The 20,108-nt window shown below is 43.7% G+C and overlaps 2 long non-coding RNA genes across 2 annotated transcripts; one reads left to right on the top strand and one right to left on the bottom strand.

Moving 5' to 3' along the window:
* Nucleotides 1-272: 272 nt before the first annotated feature.
* LOC308579937 lies at nt 273-3,647 on the bottom strand. Its single transcript, XR_014004651.1, has 3 exons — nt 3,538-3,647; nt 3,020-3,166; nt 273-375 (listed from the first exon to the last, which is right to left on the bottom strand). It is a non-coding gene; the product is annotated as an uncharacterized lncRNA (long non-coding RNA).
* A 13,253-nt stretch (nt 3,648-16,900) lies between these two features.
* LOC308582425 lies at nt 16,901-19,596 on the top strand. Its single transcript, XR_014005684.1, has 3 exons — nt 16,901-17,206; nt 17,863-18,353; nt 19,305-19,596. It is a non-coding gene; the product is annotated as an uncharacterized lncRNA (long non-coding RNA).
* Nucleotides 19,597-20,108: the final 512 nt, after the last annotated feature.

The raw sequence follows: 20,108 nt of genomic DNA, 5'->3' as shown, positions 1-20,108 counted from the left end.
TTTTTAATGATACTATCATTCAGCCAAAGCAAAGCAATTCAACTTAAAACACTAAACTTCAAGGGAAACAGATCTTAAAATGGCACACACATACATACAGACATGGAACAAAACGCAGCAGACATCTTACGAAATGAGACTTTTAATGGCTTTCCTGAAAGATCTGGTCTAGCCAGGTCCTCTAAATCCATCTTTCCCTAGAGTGCTATCATGGAAAAGGCCCTTATCTTCTCTGTCACAAGCCTACCTTCTGAATATAGTGGCATCCCTCTCTAAGCCTTGCTGCAGGATGAACAGGAGAAGGTGCTTCCTCCAGAATTATGTTTCAGAAGAAGTAAAACAGGGAATTCTCATTTTCTCTGGATTTGTATGTAGCTTTGTCTGTGTTGGTTGGTGGAAAAAAAAGGTCAAAGAAATTCAAAGTAAAGGCATCAAATATTAAATACCCAACCTGGAAGTAATAGTGCCACTGTATTCTGCTCTGGTCAGACCTCACCTGGAGTACTGTGTCCAGTTCTGGGCACCACAGTTCAAGAAGGACACTGACAAACTGGAACGTGTCCAGAGGAGGGCAACCAAAATGGTCAAAGGTCTGGAAACGATGCCTTATGAGGAACGGCTAAGGGAGCTGGGCATGTTTAGCCTGGAGAAGAGGAGGTTAAGGGGTGATATGATAGCCATGTTCAAATATATAAAAGGATGTCACATAGAGGAGGGAGAAAGGTTGTTTTCTGCTGCTCCAGAGAAGCGGACACGGAGCAATGGATCCAAACTACAAGAAAGAAGATTCCACCTAAACATTAGGAAGAACTTCCTGACAGTAAGAGCTGTTCGACAGTGGAATTTGCTGCCAAGGAGTGTGGTGGAGTCTCCTTCTTTGGAGGTCTTTAAGCAGAGGCTTGACAACCATATGTCAGGAGTGCTCTGATGGTGTTTCCTGCTTGGCAGGGGGTTGGACTCGATGGCCCTCGTGGTCTATTCCAATTCTATGATTCTATGATTCTATATTCTCCACAAAGGCTATAATAATTATTGTTGTCTCTGTGTGCATTAGAACTCTCTGACATCTCTGCTTGAGATGCAATCATAGGAGAATATACTGGCAATGTTACAACATCATGACAATCAGTTGCTATAAATGTGCAACCACAGATAACAGTGTTCACGAAGGTCAGGAAAACATGAGACAGAAAAGGATCACCCAGTTTAAACAAACAGCACCTTTGGTAGGCCTCAGCTTGACGATAGTTCAAGCGTTTGATAGTTTGTATGCTGCAAAAATTTCTAGAAGCAATCCCTTAGGGTGTTTTTTATATATAAGTCATATGGGTGTGGCTCTGACTAAAACCTCCCTTGTCCATGATCTGATTGTGCATGAGGAGACTGATCTGATCTGTATCACTGAGACCTGGGTAGGAGAGGAAGGATAGAGACATCTTACTCAGCTGTGGCCACCTGGGTATTCAGTGCAGTGTCAGGTCAGGCTTGAGAGTCAAGAAGGGGGAGTTGCTGCGGTCTTTACAATCTCTCTCTCTCTCTCTCTCTCTCTCTCTCTCTCTCTCTCTCTCTCTCTCTCTCTTTCTCCCCAGGCTAGGTTGGGGCAAGGTGGTTTGAGCATATAATGCCAATCCTGTCCTGACTTCACTGGCTGACAGTTAGTTTCTAGGCCCAATTCAAAGTGCTGGTTTTGACCTATAAAGCTTTAGTTAATTTGAATCATGAAGGTCCTTCTTCGTATGCCTCCTCTGCAAGAGGTCCAGAGAATGGGTCTTTTCTGCAGTGGCTCCCCATTAGTGGAATGATCTCCCCGGGGCGACTCACCTGGATCCTTCATTACATGTCTTTATGCGCCAGGAAAAAGCATGTCTCTTCTTTCAGGCCTTTATTTTGCTTTGGATATATACTGAATGTGTTACTTTTGTTATAAGAATCCCAAGGTCTCAGATACAGAATAAATGTTCATAAATGAACAAGGCAAACACACATACATAAGCATATAAACCACAAGTCTGTAATATTACAGGAGAGCAATCCTGAAACCATTTTGACTCTCCCAAATTGACCTCAAATATTTCTCTTCAAGGAGGAAGGAAATGGGAAAAGCTTTCCAATTGTTATTGGACTGTAGGGGCTTATACCTTCCTGCAAATGCAGTCTGGCAAGTATAAGCTGAGCAAACTATCAATATGTGTAAGCGATTCAGTAACTAAAATATTTACTATCTCAAAGGAATGGCCAAGCTACCCAGAAAATGCAATCAAGTAAGGCATTATCAGGTACCCTGGCAGACAGGAGAGAAGCAACACTCTTAAATTTCCGCCTCTTTCTGTGATGTATGTATGATGTTTTGGTGGGTGGTCTTGAGCTACAGGGTGGACAATTTCAAAAGTCTTTATGGGGGCTTGTGCACCATTGTTCAGGGTCTCTCCAACTCCTTACAAGGAGGGAAGCGAACTCTGTTGCAACAGAAAAATAAAGATCTGCCTTGCTCCATAGATCTTGCCTCCATCCATCCATCTGGACTTTGGGGACTCAGTCCCTTGGGGAATTCGGCAGCAAAAGCCAAACCCACCTTTTTTTCCTATAACACTTTCTTCAGTAATGTTTTATTCTGGATTGTTTTATTTGATGTTTTATGTAGCTTATGAGAGCTTTTTCTTTAAAATATAAGCATATAAAAATTATTATTATTACTGCTACTGAAAATGACCAGTCTTCCCATCACTGCATTATTCCCATGAGAGCATGAAAATATATTCAACACACAGGTAATTCCACCCCCACCCCACCCTTCCCCTCTGTCATGGTATACTCTATATTGTTCATCATTGTTGCAAACCATATTTACACAATATATAGTTGTATAACTAATCAAGGATACATGTTTCTTCCTTGTGAAATACACAATTAATTTCTGAACATTTTTAGTTCACCTTCGCACTTTTCCCTCCATTCATTATCCGCCATGCGTTTGCTCTAATTATTGAGAATGGTTGGGAAGGGTGAGAGAGTCACTCACATATCACATTTTGCTCACCATCTTTCTTCATGCCCGTCTGATTTAGTTACACTTGGTCAGGCTTTTTTGGCTGCCCTTTGAACCACAGTGAATAACTCACAGCCTCAAGGAAGGCATGTTTCAGAACAAAGGAGCTGTGGTGCCACCCTGAGGTAAAAAAAATAAATAGTGGAAATGCACATCAAGGAAAATCTTTGAAGGGAAAGGTGGGGAAGAATCCTGACCTTTTAAAAGACAGGCGAATAAAGCACACAATAGCAAGGTAGGGGATAATCTAGTCAATGAGTCAACCAATTGGTATTCCTTTCAACAAATTGACTGTATCAGAGACATAAAGAGTATTGTGGGTGTTTTTCAAAAAAACAAAACCCAAAGACGCTGTCTAGGGCACGCTGAATCTTAGAAGCTCCCCCTTTGCTCATTTTCCTGGTTCAGATGTTTGGTTTCTAAGATATAGAGTAGATAAGGGGACTCCTGTGTCCCCCTGCACATGAAAAAGCAGTTTGGAGAAAAATTACCAGAAGGGAGTTAAGCAGCTACTCTGCGCTCACTGTTCTTTTAGTCACATGCAGACCGCTTCAGAATGCTTTGGATTAAAAACAGAAAGGAAGAGGGGGAGAATCGCATAGCTCTGCTTAACATGTAGTTTAAGCTTTCATGCCATGCCCTACTAGAACAGAGGCAATCTCCTGCCATGGGAATGTATGTGACTTCATAAACACAGTGGTGCTCCATCACACATTGCTGTTTTGTGTAATATGATCTTGAGAACAAAGTTCCAGTCCTCCTGAAGTAGGTTATAACTACAGCAAATCAGCAGGCTCTGTAACAAAACTTTTGTACTAGAAGAATCAATGTTAGCTGTGAATCAACACTCTGCTTTATGTGGATGTGCATTCACTTGTACTGAGTTCAAAGGAATTTAAATTTTTGCAGCTGTTCCTAAACTTGATATCATATTTTGCTGCTGCCAACCCAGCTACAGTGGTACCTCAGGTTAAGAACTTAATTCGTTCTGGAGGTCCATTCTTAACCTGAAACTGTTCTTAACCTGAGGTACCACTTTAGCTAATGGGGCCTCCCGCTGCCACCGCACAATTTCTGTTCTCATCCTGAAGCAAAGTTCTTAACCCGAGGTAATATTTCTGGAGTCTGTAACCTGAAGCATCTGTAACCTGAAGTGTCTATAACCTGAGGTACCACTGTATTTGCTTTCAATTCAGGGGCTCCAACATGCCAAAGATACTCTTCTGCCTACAAAGCTTTTCCCCATTCACTTGAGCAGAAGGCAGCCTTGATACCCATTCACATGCAGGTGATACCCATTCACACAGTAAGTATCGTTTCTGCCACAGCTCTTTATTACAGGAACATTTGAAGAGGTCTTTCACTCTGAAAGCCTGAGCACGCAGGTATTCACAGCAAGCATGCAAGAATACAAATTTTTGAACTGAAAAGAGTATGAGAAAGGGTTGAGCAAACCATGCATACTCTCATTCCCCCCAGCTGTAGCCTGCTCTGGATTATGAATGAGCATGCCTCTGAAAACCATTTCACACACACACACCCCCCGGAGCAAGATCCGTGATCTTCAGAGTCACTGCGTGGAGCTGCTAACAAACACCAACAGCAACAGCTAACTACAGGACATACTGTTCACAAATTTCCCACATCATTGCCAACATTGTGTTTTTGTACAGCATTTTAGGAACGTGTTTTGTTCACCTACCACTTTTCATTATTATTGATTGGCTGGGCTTACATCCTATTCCTTCCTTTAGAAATCTCATTGTGGGGCTCCATGGTCTTCTATCCAGCTGCTTATCCACTTCAGCAGGTCCACCCAAATACATTTTGGCACCTGAGGCAAACCACAAAATGGTGTCCTCCTCCCTACCCTGAAAGAAGGGGTGAGTGAAGATCTACACCAGGAACAAGGAGAGAATAAAGATCTGCTGCCCCAGGCCATTTATCTTCAAAGGCTGCTTGCCACAACAGTCCTGCTTTTAATTTGAAGATCCTTTAAATGGTCAATTCTGCCATTTTTAGCCCACGCTGAGGAGAATTTTAATGCGAGAAGTTAGCCCAGCAATGGAGCCAACAAAATACTAGCTATGGTGATAGTATTCCAACTCCATTTTGAAACAAGTTAAGAAACACCAACGCAAACAAGCTATCCCAGCAGAAACCAGATTTATGTCTCTCACCTCTGTCAGGTTTAATTATCTTGATGCTATTTAGAATAAAACCCCATTGGGATGGGATCGACTGCTCTCTATTGGGAGCCTATTGCTATTTTAGCTGTTGTTCACTTCTTGCTGAGTGCAAATTACGGGAAGAACAATAATGTTATCCCACATGCTGGACCCCTGACTCATGGTACACTGCTCGGAGTTCCACACTTCAGCAGTTTGCAATTGATTAAAGCATTGAACACCGGCTGCTTTCCAAACTAATTAAAAAAGGGTTCCAGGGCCCAGGAGTGTTTGCATATTATTGAGGAGAATAGGTGGGCTCCATAATAAACAAATACATGAATAAATAAAAGGTGTTCAGAAAAACATTCCACCCATGGGAGAGAACTTTACTTTGAGCACAGCAGATCAGAAACCCACCCATAAAGCTCCTGTATTATTTTAAGCTGTAGCTCCACCCTCCCCATGGTGTACCCTGTAAAAGGACCCACAACTAAGCAACACTGCTATATGGCCTATTATGGGACGTATATTTTTGTTCCTCATCTCTTCAAGGGGTTAAAATATCTGTTTTTGGACGTCTTCCCACTTCCTGCTGCTGAAAAAAAGGGGGGTGTTTTCTCAGAGATTGTTATCACTTCCTTAATGGAAAAACGAGGTGTCAAACTCTATTTTTTATCACTTCGTATGTTAGCAAGACACAATGGGCAACATTTTACACTTTGTTGTTATTCACTTAATGGCCATAGGGCAACAGAAATCTTCATGTTTACTTTCCTTCCAAACACATTCAAAAAATACCACCCACACTCTATATGGTGTTTAGTCACATTAATCTCTAAGTGTACACAAACTCAATACCATAAAAATGAAATGCCTGGTGGAACGAAACAAAAAAAGTCTTCTTTAGGTGCTGAAGGCTGAAGAGCAAGGGGTCTGTCTGACCTCCACTGGAGATGAGTTCCATAAAACTGGGCGCACAATACTGAATGCAAAGCCTCTGGTGGATACAATTTACACGCCATAATTTTAAAAAGAATAATAAGCCAACCAATAAAAAACAAATATTAGAATATAAAAAAAGTTTTCTTTCCCATTGTCGAGAATTGCTGGTGTAAACTGCTTTCACAATGAGCATTCACCGAGGAAGAATCATTCCTTCACTGCTGGTGGGGTGCTCCAACCAAGAACCTAGCTGCTGCATTCTGCACCAGCTGCAGTTTCTGGGGTCAGCCCAAGGGAAGCCCCACAAAGAGGACATTGTGGCATCCAGTGCCAAGACCACAGTGGGCAAGCTATTTTTGTCTAGAAATGGCTGCAGCTGTTTTACCAAAAGTGAGACCACGTGTGCTTCAAGTGGCATTTCTATACTATGGTTACCAGACATCCCCGTTTCCTGGGGACAGTCCCCGGATTTACAAATCTGTCCCTGGGGAAAAAATCCATCCCCGGAATGTCCCCGGATTTCACTTAATGTCCCCGGATTTGTATTTTAAGTGTTGTAGATTTATTAGTAGGGAATGAATGTTGTGTGATTGGTTCAGCGGCACAAGACACATCATATGGGGACTTCCAGTGAGGCAAAATGGCGGGCGTCACAGCAGTGAGCAGCTCCTGAAGACAGCCAAAGCCAACTGCACTAGCAGGCTGGCTCTGGGCTGCTGAGACTGCTGCTGACACACACACACCCCTGTGACCCAAATCAAGCCGGGAGAGAGAGCACCCGGCCGACTGCCCAGCGGTGCTCCGGAGCCAGTAAAAACCCTGGAGCCGATGCAGGGAGAAGGAGGAGAGGAGAAGGAGATGAAAGAGAGAGAAAGAGGAGGGAGAAAAAAGACGGGAGCCCCGACCTTCCTGCGCCGCTACTGCTGCTGCTGAGGAGGAGAGGTAAGAGAGCACTGGAAGGGCAAGGACACATGGCCCACTCCATGGCGGCTAGCGCTCCAAGAGAGCAGGCCAGGGCCCAGACGAAAGCCATGTGACAGAGGAGACCACAGGAGAGAAGATATTACTTCTTAATTTTTTTAAAAAAAAAATTTAATAACTTTTCCCCCTCTTCCTCCCCCCCCCCAAGTTTCCCTGGATTCTTTGAAAAAAAAATGGTAACCTTATTCTATACTGTCTTCTGTGTTGAGTCTCAGGTCAATGAGTGTACAACAATTTATAAAAAGCAGGAGCAAAAATGTGAAGCTAATGTCCGGAAAACTTTTTCCAGCGGGGTTCACGATTCGCTTGTGTATTCACTCACAGGGTTGGGTTTTAGGTGATTTTTGTTGTTGTTGTGGGTCCCCCCCCCCTTTTATCATGACAGAAGCAAGGAAGAAAGTGGCAAGATTCTGTACTCCTTCTAATACAGATTACATTCAGAAAACTGAGCGAGTACTGGTGCCTATATTCAACAAAATTGTTGCGCTAGTGCAAGCCAGTGCAACGATACCTGTTAGCACAATGGGGCTTTCCCCCTCCAGTCTCTCCTCACACGCCCCCATAGCCCCCCAAAACTGCACTGGAGGATCAGGAGAACCCCTAGAACAATAAACCAAGGGAGGAGAGGGGAAATAGTTCCACTGGACAAGGAAAAATGCTTGCACTGACAGAACAATCTATTGAGTGGTATGCTGAATACAACCCTTACCCCTTTTCTATAGTTAATGTCAAGCATGTGCTCCTATGTATGTTTTTGTGTCATTCTTGTTCTCATTTACATGACAAGAAAGCGACAATAAGCAAAATTATAAACCAATTTACTGCTTTGCAAATTTCTGAAGTATAGTAAAATAGTGGCACCCACTGGCCGAATGGTACCATAATTTTCAAAGCGTTTCCTAGACATTAAGAACAGCTAATGGAAGCTCTCAAAAATGATCTGCTCATTTTTGAAACCATACAGAACATGTTTAAGGAAGTCTAAGTACACATCATTTTAACAATCAGCACCCATAAAGAAGCATTTTATGTTCACCCTTAAGGAACATTGGCCAGTCATTCTGGTGCATACGTAACAATCCTTCGTTCAAATTCTAAACTGATCCAGCATTTTCAAAAGGCAAATCCATGGTAGCAATCATATAAACAGTATTTTATAGGATTTCTACAGCTATAGAAATAGAAACTTGTTCTCTCTCTCTCTCTCTCTCTCTCTCTCTCTCTCTCTCTCTCTCTGTGTGTGTGTGTGTGTGTGTGTTTAAGATGAGGTTCATATATTTGGACAGATATAAAGTATTCTGCACTCAGAGTCAGACTTGCAGCATTATTCCAATGATGGAACTGTGTTGGCCCACTGATTATAGATTAAAAAGTTATGAAGCAATCTGAGTTCTGTTTTGTCCATCTGTAACAAGCAAAATAAAATATAGCTTCTCTCAGTTCACTGAAATCTCATGTTTGCTTTTAGGTTGGTTTCAAATAATTCTACTTTATCCTCCATCCACATATCAACATTTCCTGTGTATTGAATTGGGGGAAACAGTGGAGGTGGGTACAAGCTGATTAGATTTCTTCCTGCAGGCACCTAAATAATAGCCACCTTATCCCCACAGCCCTCCACAAGGAATATCCATTCCAGAATTGATATTCACTATGAACAAGTTTTATAAAAGAACAATTTGTGCATGTAAATCCCATGTGCAGCTCCCAAAAGGTCAAAGTAATACTTCTGTGTCAAGAAAGCAAATGACTAATTCTAGTGCAGAGCGTCTTTGGAAAGCTCTTTTGTACAAAGAGCAAGCAGCACTCTTGCCATTATTCAAGTTATTAAGAAAACCAGATCCCATCAGCAAAAGTCTGAGTGCCACAATTCTACTGAAATCCAGTGAAGAGGTGGCATAGCCTTGGGTAATTGAAGTCAATGGTTTGGCTCACGAGAAGAAGCAGTTGCATGTTCCATCAGTATCACAATGGTGACATTTTAGCCATGCCAACTGCCTTGAAGAAGTGTGACACCTTAGGGCCAGGAATGAACATTTCACAATTTTTTCGGTGAGGTCTCAGTTCTTAACTTGAGCCTCTGCCACATGGGTGGGTAAGTTATCCTGGTTCACCTTCTGATATGATTTATGAGAATAAGCAGTGTCCACCATGAGCCAATGAATCATTCTTGAATCTAAAGTTGCCTGCATTCTCATGGGCATCCACTATTAAATAGGCATGCTACCTATTTTCTCATTGTTTCTTTAGGCTAATTGACTATTTGTCTACTATACAATTGGCCGTACCTCTGTTATGGAAGCAGCCTCTCACCAAGTAATACAGCACAAACAACTTCCCATGGATATTTGGCTGGTCTTTTTTGGAAACAGATTACTAGTTTAGTTAGATCCTTTGGCTGAGCCAGCAGAACAGTTCTTATATTCTTTCTTTCTGAACTTCCCAAAAGATATCTAAAAAGCCTTTGGGGAGAACATTGAACTAGATCAGCCTTCCCATTCTGGTGCCCTCCAGATTTGGCCCACAGCTCCCATTATTCCTGACCATTGGCTCTGCTGGATGAGGCTGGTGGGAATTGTAGTGCAAAACATCTGGAGGGCACCAATTTGGGCAAGACTGAACTAGATGAACCCCGGCCTTATCCAAGGATATTATGAAGCTTTTGATAATATGTAAAATAAAACCAACAGACAATCAGTAACAAGCTCTCTCGCAGTCATTAAAAACACTGCCTGGTTGCTATTCACAGCAGTATCTGCTCCTCAGATGTCCAAGTGCCACAGCTCAAAAATGTTTTATTTAGTCTTTGCTCTTGAGACACATCTCTCAGCTCATTTATCATTTCATTAATGTGCCATGCATTTGAGATGGTGGATATGAAATTAATCCCATTACGCTGTGCGAGGGAGAATTCAAGGGTTCTCATTTCTTACACTCTTTAGAGCACGTATTCAATGGAACTTCCTTTTATAAATTAAAATAATATGCTGTTCTAAAACTTTAATTAACTGTATTTGTACAGCATCTCAATTTCATCATAAAATTTAATGTTTAATGTTCACCTGCCTTTCCAGGAATGAGATGGATGAAATAGCTTCTGATTAATTTTTCCATTAGTTCCTAGTTAATTTGAATCATGAAGGCAAGTGAGAGAGGAAATGTATTTGATGACCCCAGACTGAGATGATGAATTGCTTTCTAGATACCTTCTAGGGCTACCTTCCCTTTTTCTATACTTTCTACCAGCAGAAAAAAGGGTCAGAGAATATAAACATTAGTTTCTCTCTGATCTACAGATTATACATAGCCATTGCTATTGTGGGATGCGGGTGGTGCTGTGGGTTAAACCACAGAGTATAGGGCTTGCTGATCTGAAGGTCAGCGGTTCAAATCCTGGCCCTCCTTCCAAATTTAGACTGGAAATTTACAAGAGGCAGGACCTGTTTTACTTATTTTATGCAATAAAGAATCATGTACATTGGTTGTACTAATAAATAATATCAGCAACAACAACAATAATTGCAAATGACTAATTAAAAGACTGCATAGCTTTAGACTCGTGGGTCTTCATTTGTTTATCTGCAGAAAATGTTACACCCTGCAATAAACAAGGTAAGTACTGCAACTGAAAACTGAAGAATTAGTTGTGGTGTTCTCCCTAAAGTGTATTGTATGGATTATTGGTCTTGGAGTCCTGGGTGGGTTTTTAAAACTGCTTTAATTGTCTCTTCACATTAGGTAACCTGTCCTTGGACCTTCTGGTACAAGGATGATGGTGATGATTATTAGTTTTAGCGCTTAGAATCATAGAATCATAGAATCATAGAATCGTAGAGTTGGAAGAGACCACAAGGGCCATCGAGTCCAACCCCCTGCCAAGCAGGAAACACCATCAGAGCACTCCTGACATATGGTTGTCAAGCCTCTGCTTAAAGACCTCCAAAGTAGGAGACTCCACCACACTCCTTGGCAGCAAATTCCACTGTCGAACAGCTCTTACTGTCAGGAAGTTCTTCCTAATGTTTAGGTGGAATCTTCTTTCTTGTAGTTTGGATCCATTGCTCCGTGTCCGCTTCTCTGGAGCAGCAGAAAACAACCTTTCTCCCTCCTCTATGTGACATCCTTTTATATATTTGAACATGGCTATCATATCACCCCTTAACCTCCTCTTCTCCAGGCTAAACATGCCCAGCTCCCTTAGCCGTTCCTCATAAGGCATCGTTTCCAGGCCTTTGACCATTTTGGTTGCCCTCCTCTGGACACGTTCCAGTTTGTCAGTGTCCTTCTTGAATTGTGGTGCCCAGAACTGGACACAGTACTCCAGGTGTGGTCTGACCAGAGCAGAATACAGTGGCACTATTACTTCCCTTGATCTAGATGCTATACTCCTATTGATGCAGCCCAGAATTGCATTGGCTTTTTTAGCTGCCGCGTCACACTGTTGGCTCATGTCAAGTTTGTGGTCAACCAAGACTCCTAGATCCTTTTCACATGTACTGCTCTCAAGCCAGGTGTCACCCATCTTGTATTTGTGCCTCTCATTTTTTTTGCCCAAGTGCAATACTTTACATTTCTCCCTGTTAAAATTCATTTTGTTTGTTTTTGCCCAGTTCTCTAATCTGTCAAGGTCGTTTTGAAGTGTGATCCTGTCCTCTGGGGTGTTAGCCACCCCTCCCAGTTTGGTGTCATCTGCAAATTTGATCAGGATGCCCTTGAGTCCATCATCCAAGTCGTTGATAAAGATGTTAAATAAGACCGGGCCCAAGACAGAACCCTGTGGCACCCCACTAGTCACTCTTCTCCAGGATGAAGAGGAACCATTGATGAGCACCCTTTGGGTTCGGTCAGTCAGCCAGTTACAAATCCACTGAGTGGTAGCAGAGTCAAGACCGCATTTTACCAGCTTCTTTACAAGAATATCATGGGGCACCTTGTCAAATGCCTTACTGAAATCAAGGTAGGCTATATCCACTGAGTTCCCTTCATCTACCAGGCTTGTAATTCTGTCAAAAAATGAGATCAGGTTAGTCTGACATGACTTATTTTTCAGAAATCCATGCTGACTATTGGTGATCACAGCATTCCTTTCTAGGTGCTCACAGACTGTTTGCTTAATGATCTGCTCCAGAATCTTCCCTGCTATTGATGTCAGACTGACTGGGCGGTAATTATTTGGGTCCTCTCTTTTCCCCTTTTTGAAAATAGGGACAACATTTGCCCTCCTCCAGTCTGCCGGGACTTCGCCTGTTCTCCAGGATTTCTCGAAGATGACTGCCAGTGGTTCTGAGATCACATCTGCCAGTTCTTTTAATACTCTTGGATGCAGTTCATCTGGCCCTGGAGACTTGAATACATCTAAACTAGCCAAATATTCTTGTACTGTCTCCTTAGTTATTCTGGGCTGTGTTTCCTTTGCTGAATCATTTGCTCCAAATTCTTCAGGTCGGGCATTGTTTTCTTTATCGGAGAAGACTGAGGCAAAGAAGGCATTGAGGAGTTCAGCCCTTTCTGTGTCCCCTGTTTGCATTTCACCATCTTCTCCTCTGAGTGACCCCACTGTTTCTTTGTTCTTCCTTTTGCTACGAACATACCCATAAAAGCCTTTTTTGTTGCTTTTAACCTCTCTAGCGAGCCTGAGTTCATTCTGTGCTTTAGCTTTTCTGACTTTGTGTCTACACGTGCTGGCTATTTGTTTGAATTCCTCTTTGGTGGTTTCCCCCCTTTTCCATTTTTTGTACACATCCTTTTTTAATCTTAATTCAGTTAAAAGTTCTTTAGATAGCCACCCTGGCTTCTTTAGGCACCTTCCATGTTTCCGTCTCATTGGTATTGCCTGACGTTGTGCTTTTACTATCTCCCTCTTAACAAACTCCCAGCCATCATGAACTCCCTTTCCTTTTAGTATTACTGTCCATGGGATCTCACCCAGCACTTCCCTAAGTTTTATGAAGTCGGCTTTCTTAAAGTCAAGAAATTGAGTCCTAGTATGCTTGGCTGCTCCTTTCCGCTGTATAGTAAACTTCAGAAGAGCATGATCACTCGCGCCTAATGATCCTTCCACTTCTACCCCACTAACCAGGTCATCAACATTGGTTAGGACCAGATCTAAAATGGCTGTTCCTCTTGTTGCTTCTCCCACTTTCTGGACAATGAAGTTGTCTGCAAGGCCAGTGAGGAATCTGTTTGACCTTATGCTCTTGGCTGAGTTTGACGTCCAACAAATATCCGCGTAATTGAAGTCCCCCATTACTACTATCTCCCTTCCTTTTGCATGCTTGGCCATCTGTTCCAGGAAGGCATCATCTATGTCCTCCGTTTGGCTTGGGGATCTATAGTAAACTCCCACAATGAGGTCTCTGTTATTCTTCTCTCCCTTAATTTTGACCCAAATGCTCTCACATTGGCTTTGAGGTTCTAAATCTTGGATCTCTTCACAGGTATACACATCCCTGACATATAACGCCACTCCTCCTCCTTTCTTGTCTGGTCTGTTTCTCTGAAATAGATTGTATCCCCCCATTATTACATTCCAATCGTGGGACTTATCCCACCAGGTTTCAGTGATGCCTATTATGTCATATTTAGTTTGCTGTACCAAGAGCTCAAGCTCATCTTGTTTATTTCCCATGCTTTGCGCATTAGTGTACAGACATTGAAGTCCATTAATCATTCCCCCGTGTCTCTTATTTAAGGATTTTTTCCTCCCACCACTAGGTCCGCGTGCTGTTTGCTCCATTTGGTCTATGACATTTGGATGATCATCTTCATTAATTGAAAGACTCCTACCTTCAGGAGCACTGTCTCCCTCCCCCACATTAGTCAGTTTAAAGCCCTCCTGATGAGGTTTCTGAGATTTTTGGCAAAAACATTCCTCCCAACCGTTGTGAGGTGCAGCCCATCACTTGCCAGAAGTCCATCTTCAAGAAACTGCAGTCCGTGATCTAAGAATCCAAACCGTTCCTGTTTACACCATTTGCGAAGCCAGCTGTTCACTTCCACTATTTTCCCCTCTCTCCCTGGGCCACGTCGTTCAACTGGGAGGACAGACGAGATGACAATTTGTGCATTTAGTTGCTTCAATTTCCTGCCGAGAGCCTCGTAGTCTCTTTTGATCTTCTGGAGGCTATTGCTTGCAGTGTCATTGGTTCCCACATGAACCAAGAGGAAGGGGTATTTGTCAGTGGGTTTTATGATTCCTTGCAGTCGTTCAGTTACATCTTGGATCTTAGCCCCGGGGAGACAGCACACTTCCCGAGACATCTTGTCAGGCCCACAGATCACTGCTTCTGTTCCCCTCAGTAGGGAATCCCCTATCACCACTACACGCCTCCTCTTGGGTTTGGTCGGGGTTCTTCCGTGAGCTGTCCGTTCCAAGGTCGCCTGCACATTCCCTGAGGACTGACTTTGCTGCTCGTCTTCATATACCTGATCGACTGTAATGAGGGAGAGATCCTCAAATGGAGTCTGCTCTTCGTCTTCCATGCTAGGGGAGAGGACCTCAAAGCGATTGTGTATTTCTAAACAATCAGAGTGAACCCTGGGCCTCCTACTTCTTTGAGTCACGTTTCTCCATATATCTGGCTCCTGTGTTGATGAACTAGCCTCCTTCTCAGGGGAGTCCCCTGTCTCCTCCTTGGTGGGGACGGTGTGCTCTGTTGCTTCCAAGAAGAGCTCCAGCTCTCTAATTCTTTGGAGCGTAGCTACACGTTCCTCCAGTTGCTGGACTTTGTCTTTTAAAAGGGCAATCAACATGCAATTGCTGCAGGTGAAGCTGCCTGCAACCTTTGGCAAGATGGCAAACATTGCGCAGGAATCGCAGGCGACTGCAGCTGTTCCCTCCCCTTCCATCTTGAGATCGTGTTGTTGGGGGTGGCTACAGAGGTCCTCCATCATAAAAAGCTTGAAGACAGGACAAATAACTTCGCCCACAAAAAAAAAAAAACAAAAAAAAAACCTAGGTCTCCCCCAACAAACGTTTGAGACTAGCTCCCCTAACTCTAAAAGATGGCCTACAAACTCTGATAAGCTCCTCCCACAGCTAATCCCCTGCCTCAACAGAAACCCTGCCCCCTCTGACCTTTACACAGGGAAAAGAGCTAATCAGCCACAAGAAACACACACACACAAGAAAACCCTTTTTGCTCCTTCTTCAACTGCTGCCCTACAAACTCTGATAAGCTCCTCCCACAGCTAATCCCCTGCCTCAACAGAAACCCTGCCCCCTCTGACCTTTACACAGGGAAAAGAGCTAATCAGCCACAAAGAAACACACACACACCAAAAAGTGCAAAAAGTGCAATTGAGGGGGCAGAATGAAGTCTTGGAAAAGTTAAAGACAAAAAGTAGAAGTGACTACAGAGTTCTTCAAAGCAGCAACTATTTTAGAACGCTGTGACCTCATTTTCATTCTGATTAGGGATAATATAACCAGAGTGTGTATACTTGGTGAGCTGGAAAATAGAGGGAAATTAAATAACTTGAGGATTCATGCTGCTCTTGAGGGCCCCATCAGACCACTGTGTAGTCTTTTTGTTCCTAATGAAAAATAGAAAGTGTATAGAGCTGTCTTTGGCAAATATATATTTTAGAGATGACCAAAGGCTCTTTGTGAAGCTGGGTTGTGATGCTCAGTCTTTCCTTCCTATTCCTTGGTTTCTTTCAATCCTGAAATGAAATCCACCCCACCACCCCAGTCATCATTGGTTTTTTTCCCTTCACATTAAATCTATTGGAAGAGAAAGTTCCAAATATTAAAACTCTCAAGAAATTTTAAGATTTGTCATCATGTTAAATAATTATAAATTTTATTTCATCTACAGTTGGGGCTAAGAGAGAGGCAGACAGTTACTGGGCACCATAACCTATTTAAAGAAGGAAGTGTATGTGGTGGCCTAACTTTCTATCCACTAGGCTCCACTAGCTCAGGCATACATTTGACTGAATCCTTTTCCTGAAGATTGTTTCATTTGTTAGCTGGCTGTGACTGATACTTTGCCTTAGGTACCAGAAGAGCTGTAAAATGATTCATCTAAATATCAACTATACACAAATCCGGCATGTCACTGAATTATACAAGGAAGGGTTCATTCCAGGACCTTGTGAGGCTAGACTGTGCCATGCAGTCTGGAGCCCTCTGCGATGGTCAGCTACCAAGGGTACATCAAGTCTTTATGAAGACAATCAAAGGCAGAGAGTTCCAAAGCATTTTGAAGCAAAATTGCTCTTCATCAGGAGAGTAAAATCTTTTAAAAGTCCTTGGAGTGGGAACAAAATCAAACATATGACCTGCAGCCTTCTTTTACAAGATGTCAAGATTCCATCTCCTGATGAAGAGCTATTTTAACTTGAAATGTGCTACAGCCTACTTTTGATTGTGCACATTACGGCATTGACGTAGAAAGGGTGCTATCTCAGACAGAGGGGCGGTTTTCAACCACTTAGAAAAGCTTGCTTTTGGATCCAAATTGCTTGCAAAAATGTAGTCAGTTTTAAGAGCCTTTGTTATGTGTGCATGCACAGAAAATGCCTACTGCACTCAGAAGGGGCTTACTCTCTGGAAAATACAGTGGTACCTTGGGTTAAGTACTTAATTCGTTCCGGAGGTCCATTCTTAACCTGAAACTGTTCTTAACCCGGAGCATCCCTTTAGCTAATGGGGCCTCCTGCTGCCACCGCGCCACCGGAACACGATTTCTGTTCTCATCCTGAAGCAAAGTTCTTAACCTGAAGCACTATTTCTGGGTTAGCGGAGCCTGTACAGTGGTGCCCCGCAAGACGAATGCCTCGCAAGACGAAAAACTCGCTAGACGAAAGGGTTTTTCGTTTTTTGAGGTGCTTCGCAAGAAGAATTTCCCTATGGGCTTGCTTCACAAGACGAAAACGTCTTGCAAGTTTGTTTCCTTTTTCGTAAAACCGTTAATACCCAGGGTGCATTGCTTGAAGAGGTGCAGTTGTGACTTGACTTCGAGGAGCAAATCATAGCACGCGGTGTGGTAGCCTTTTTTGAGGTTTTTGAAGACTTTGGTGATTTTTGAAGCTTTTCCAAAACTTCTTTTGCAGCCATTTGGTAAGTTAAACTTTTAAAACTTTTTTTGGGGGGGTTGGATTTTGGGTTGGGGTGTTTGGAATTCAAGGACTTGGTGTTGGGGAGGGGTTTGCAAGAATCTGGAAGCTTGTGTGTTTTTTTCCCTGCATTTTTTGGGCCACTCTGCTTTTTTTAAAAAAAAAAAATCTGGGTTTGAATTTCTGTGTGGTGGGTAGCTGGGGGAACAGTTGGGGAGGGGTTTGCAAGAATCTGGAAGCTTGTGTGGTTTTTTTTCTGCATTTTTATTATTTTCTGTGACCATTGGGCCATTCTGCTGTTTTTTTTAAAAAAGAATTCTGGGTTTGAATTTCTGTGTGGTGGGTGGCTGGGGGAACAGTTGGGGAGGGGTTTGCAATTTCTGTGTGGTGGGTGGCTGGGGGAATAGTTGAGGTTTTTGAAGACTTTGGTGATTTTTGAAGCTTTCCCAAAACTTCTTTTGCAGCCATTCGGTAAGTTAAACTTTTAAAACTTTTTTGGGGGTTTTTGGATTTTGGGTTGGGGTGTTTGGAATTCAAGGACTTGGTTCTGGGTTTGAATTTCTGTGTGGTGGGTGGCTGGGTGCTTTTGAATTTTTTGGATGTGAAGCACTGGTGTGTTGTTGTTTTTTTTGTTTTTTGTTTTTTGTTTGGTTTGTGAAGGTAGGAGCTGTGCTGCCATGGGACCCAAGAAGACTGCTGCTGCAGAGGCCGGCGAGGGGAAGAAGGAGAAGGTTACGCTGGAAATGAAGGAGGAAATCATCCGGAAGCATGGCGGTGGAATGCGTGTGACAGACCTCGCCAGGGAGTACGGGAGGAATCCATCGACCATCCTGAAGATGAGGGAGAAGATCCTTGCGACTGATGCAGCCAAGGGAGTCACCAGGATCGTGAAGAACCGCCCAGCTGTTCTGGAGGAGGTGGAGAAGTTGCTGCTCATCTGGTTAGAAGAGAAGCAGCGTGCAGGGGACACAGTGACTGAGGCCGTCATTTGTGAGAAGGCCAAGGCCTTGCACGCAGACCTCGTCCGGGAACAGCCAGGAACCTCAGGCGAGCCAGAAGTCTTCAAGGCAAGCAGAGGCTGGTTTGACCGGTTCAAGACAAGATCTGGAATCCACAGCGTGGTCAGGCATGGAGAGGCTGCCAGTTCTGATGTTTCTGTGGCTGAAGACTTTGCAGCAGAGTTCCTGGAGGTTGTGAAGACGGAGGGCTACGTTCCACAGCAGGTCGTCAACTGCGACGAGACCGGGCTGTTTTGGAAGAGGATGCCCAAAAGGACTTTCATCACACAGGAGGAGGCCAAGTTGCCTGGCCACAAGCCCATGAAGGACCGTCTGACCCTGCTCTTCTGTGCCAACACAAGCGCGACCTGAAGATCAAGCCCCTGCTGGTGTACCACTCGGAGAACCCACGGGCCTTCAAGAAACACAAGGTCGACAAGAAGCAGCTGAGTGTCATGTGGCGATCCAACAGTAAGGCTTGGGTCACACATGTGCTGTTTGTGGACTGGGTCAATCTTGCTTTTGGCCCTGCTGTCAAACAGTACCTGCTGGACAACGACCTGCCCCTGAAGGCTTTGCTTCTGATGGACAATGCTCCTGCTCATCCTAAAGGCCTGAGGAGGACTTGTTGGAGGAGTTCAGCTTCATCAGCATCATGTTCCTGCCGCCTAACACCACGCCACTGCTCCAGCCGATGGATCAGCAGGTCATCGCCAATTTCAAAAAACTCTACACCAAGGAGCTTTTCAGGCGATGCTTCAAGGTGACTGACTGCACCACCATCACCCTGCGGGAATTCTGGAAGGACCACTTCGACATCGTCACCTGCTTGAAGATGATCACCACAGCCAGAGAAATTTGAATTGCGCTTGGCGCAACCTGTGGCCGGACTGTGTGGCACCAAGTGATTCTGATGCACCAGAGTCAACAGTGGTGCAGGACATTGTTGCCTTGGGGAGGACCATGGGCCTGGAGGTCACAGAGGAGGACATCAGCGAGCTGGTGGAGGAGCACGACCACGAGCTGACCACCCAGGAGCTGGTCGAACTGCAGGCAGAGGCTGCACAGAAGCAGGCCTCGCTGGAAGAGGAGGAAGCAACTGAGGAACGGCTGTCCTCCAAAGAACTGAGGGACATTTGCCTGAAGTGGAAGGATGTGCAGGCTTTTGCACAGCGGCACCACCCTGACAAGCACGTGGCACATGACCTTGCGAACACTTTTGATACGAGGGTCATGTCGCCTTTCAGGGAGGTGCTGAAAAGGCGGATGAAGCAGCAGACCATGGACAGGTTCTTCAGCAAGAAGCAAAGAGTGGAAGAGGAACCTTCTTTGAGTTGTCCCCCAGAGTCTTAGAAAATGTACTGTACACTTTGTTGATTTTTAAATGTTTTTCTGTCATGTTTAGAAACTTAATTTATTGTTCTTTCAATTTTTGAAATGCTCTTTACAGTATGTGTGACTTTAAAGAGCACTTAATAAACTCTTGTTGTACCAAATTTGGCTTTGTTTGGACTTTTTTTGACCATAGGAACACATTAATTGAATTTCAATGCATTCCTATGGGATTTCGTGCTTCGCAAGACAAAAAATTCGCTAGACGAAAAAACTCGCGGAACGAATTGATTTCGTCTTGCGAGGCACCACTGTAACCTGAAGCGTATGTAACCTGAGGTACCAATGTACACTATGGTGTCCATCAGGATTCAGTTTTGTCTTCCACAACATCTACATGAAACTCATGAAACTGCTGAGTGAAGTAATCTGGAAGCCTGGGGTGAGGTGTTAACAGTATGCAGATGGCACCCATCTCTTGGAACAAGTGAAACAAACGCCACCAAACTCTTTCTAAGAGACAGTTTTCAAAAAAGTTTTAAGACTTCACACTCTCTCCCCTCAAGCACTGTGAGT

The sequence above is a fragment of the Podarcis bocagei genome (assembly GCF_964188305.1).
Source record: "Podarcis bocagei genome assembly, chromosome: 2".
NCBI classification, from domain to species: domain Eukaryota; kingdom Metazoa; phylum Chordata; class Lepidosauria; order Squamata; family Lacertidae; genus Podarcis; species Podarcis bocagei.
Note: the sequence above shows the minus strand (reverse complement) of the source record. Positions and strands in the feature narration are given on the sequence as shown.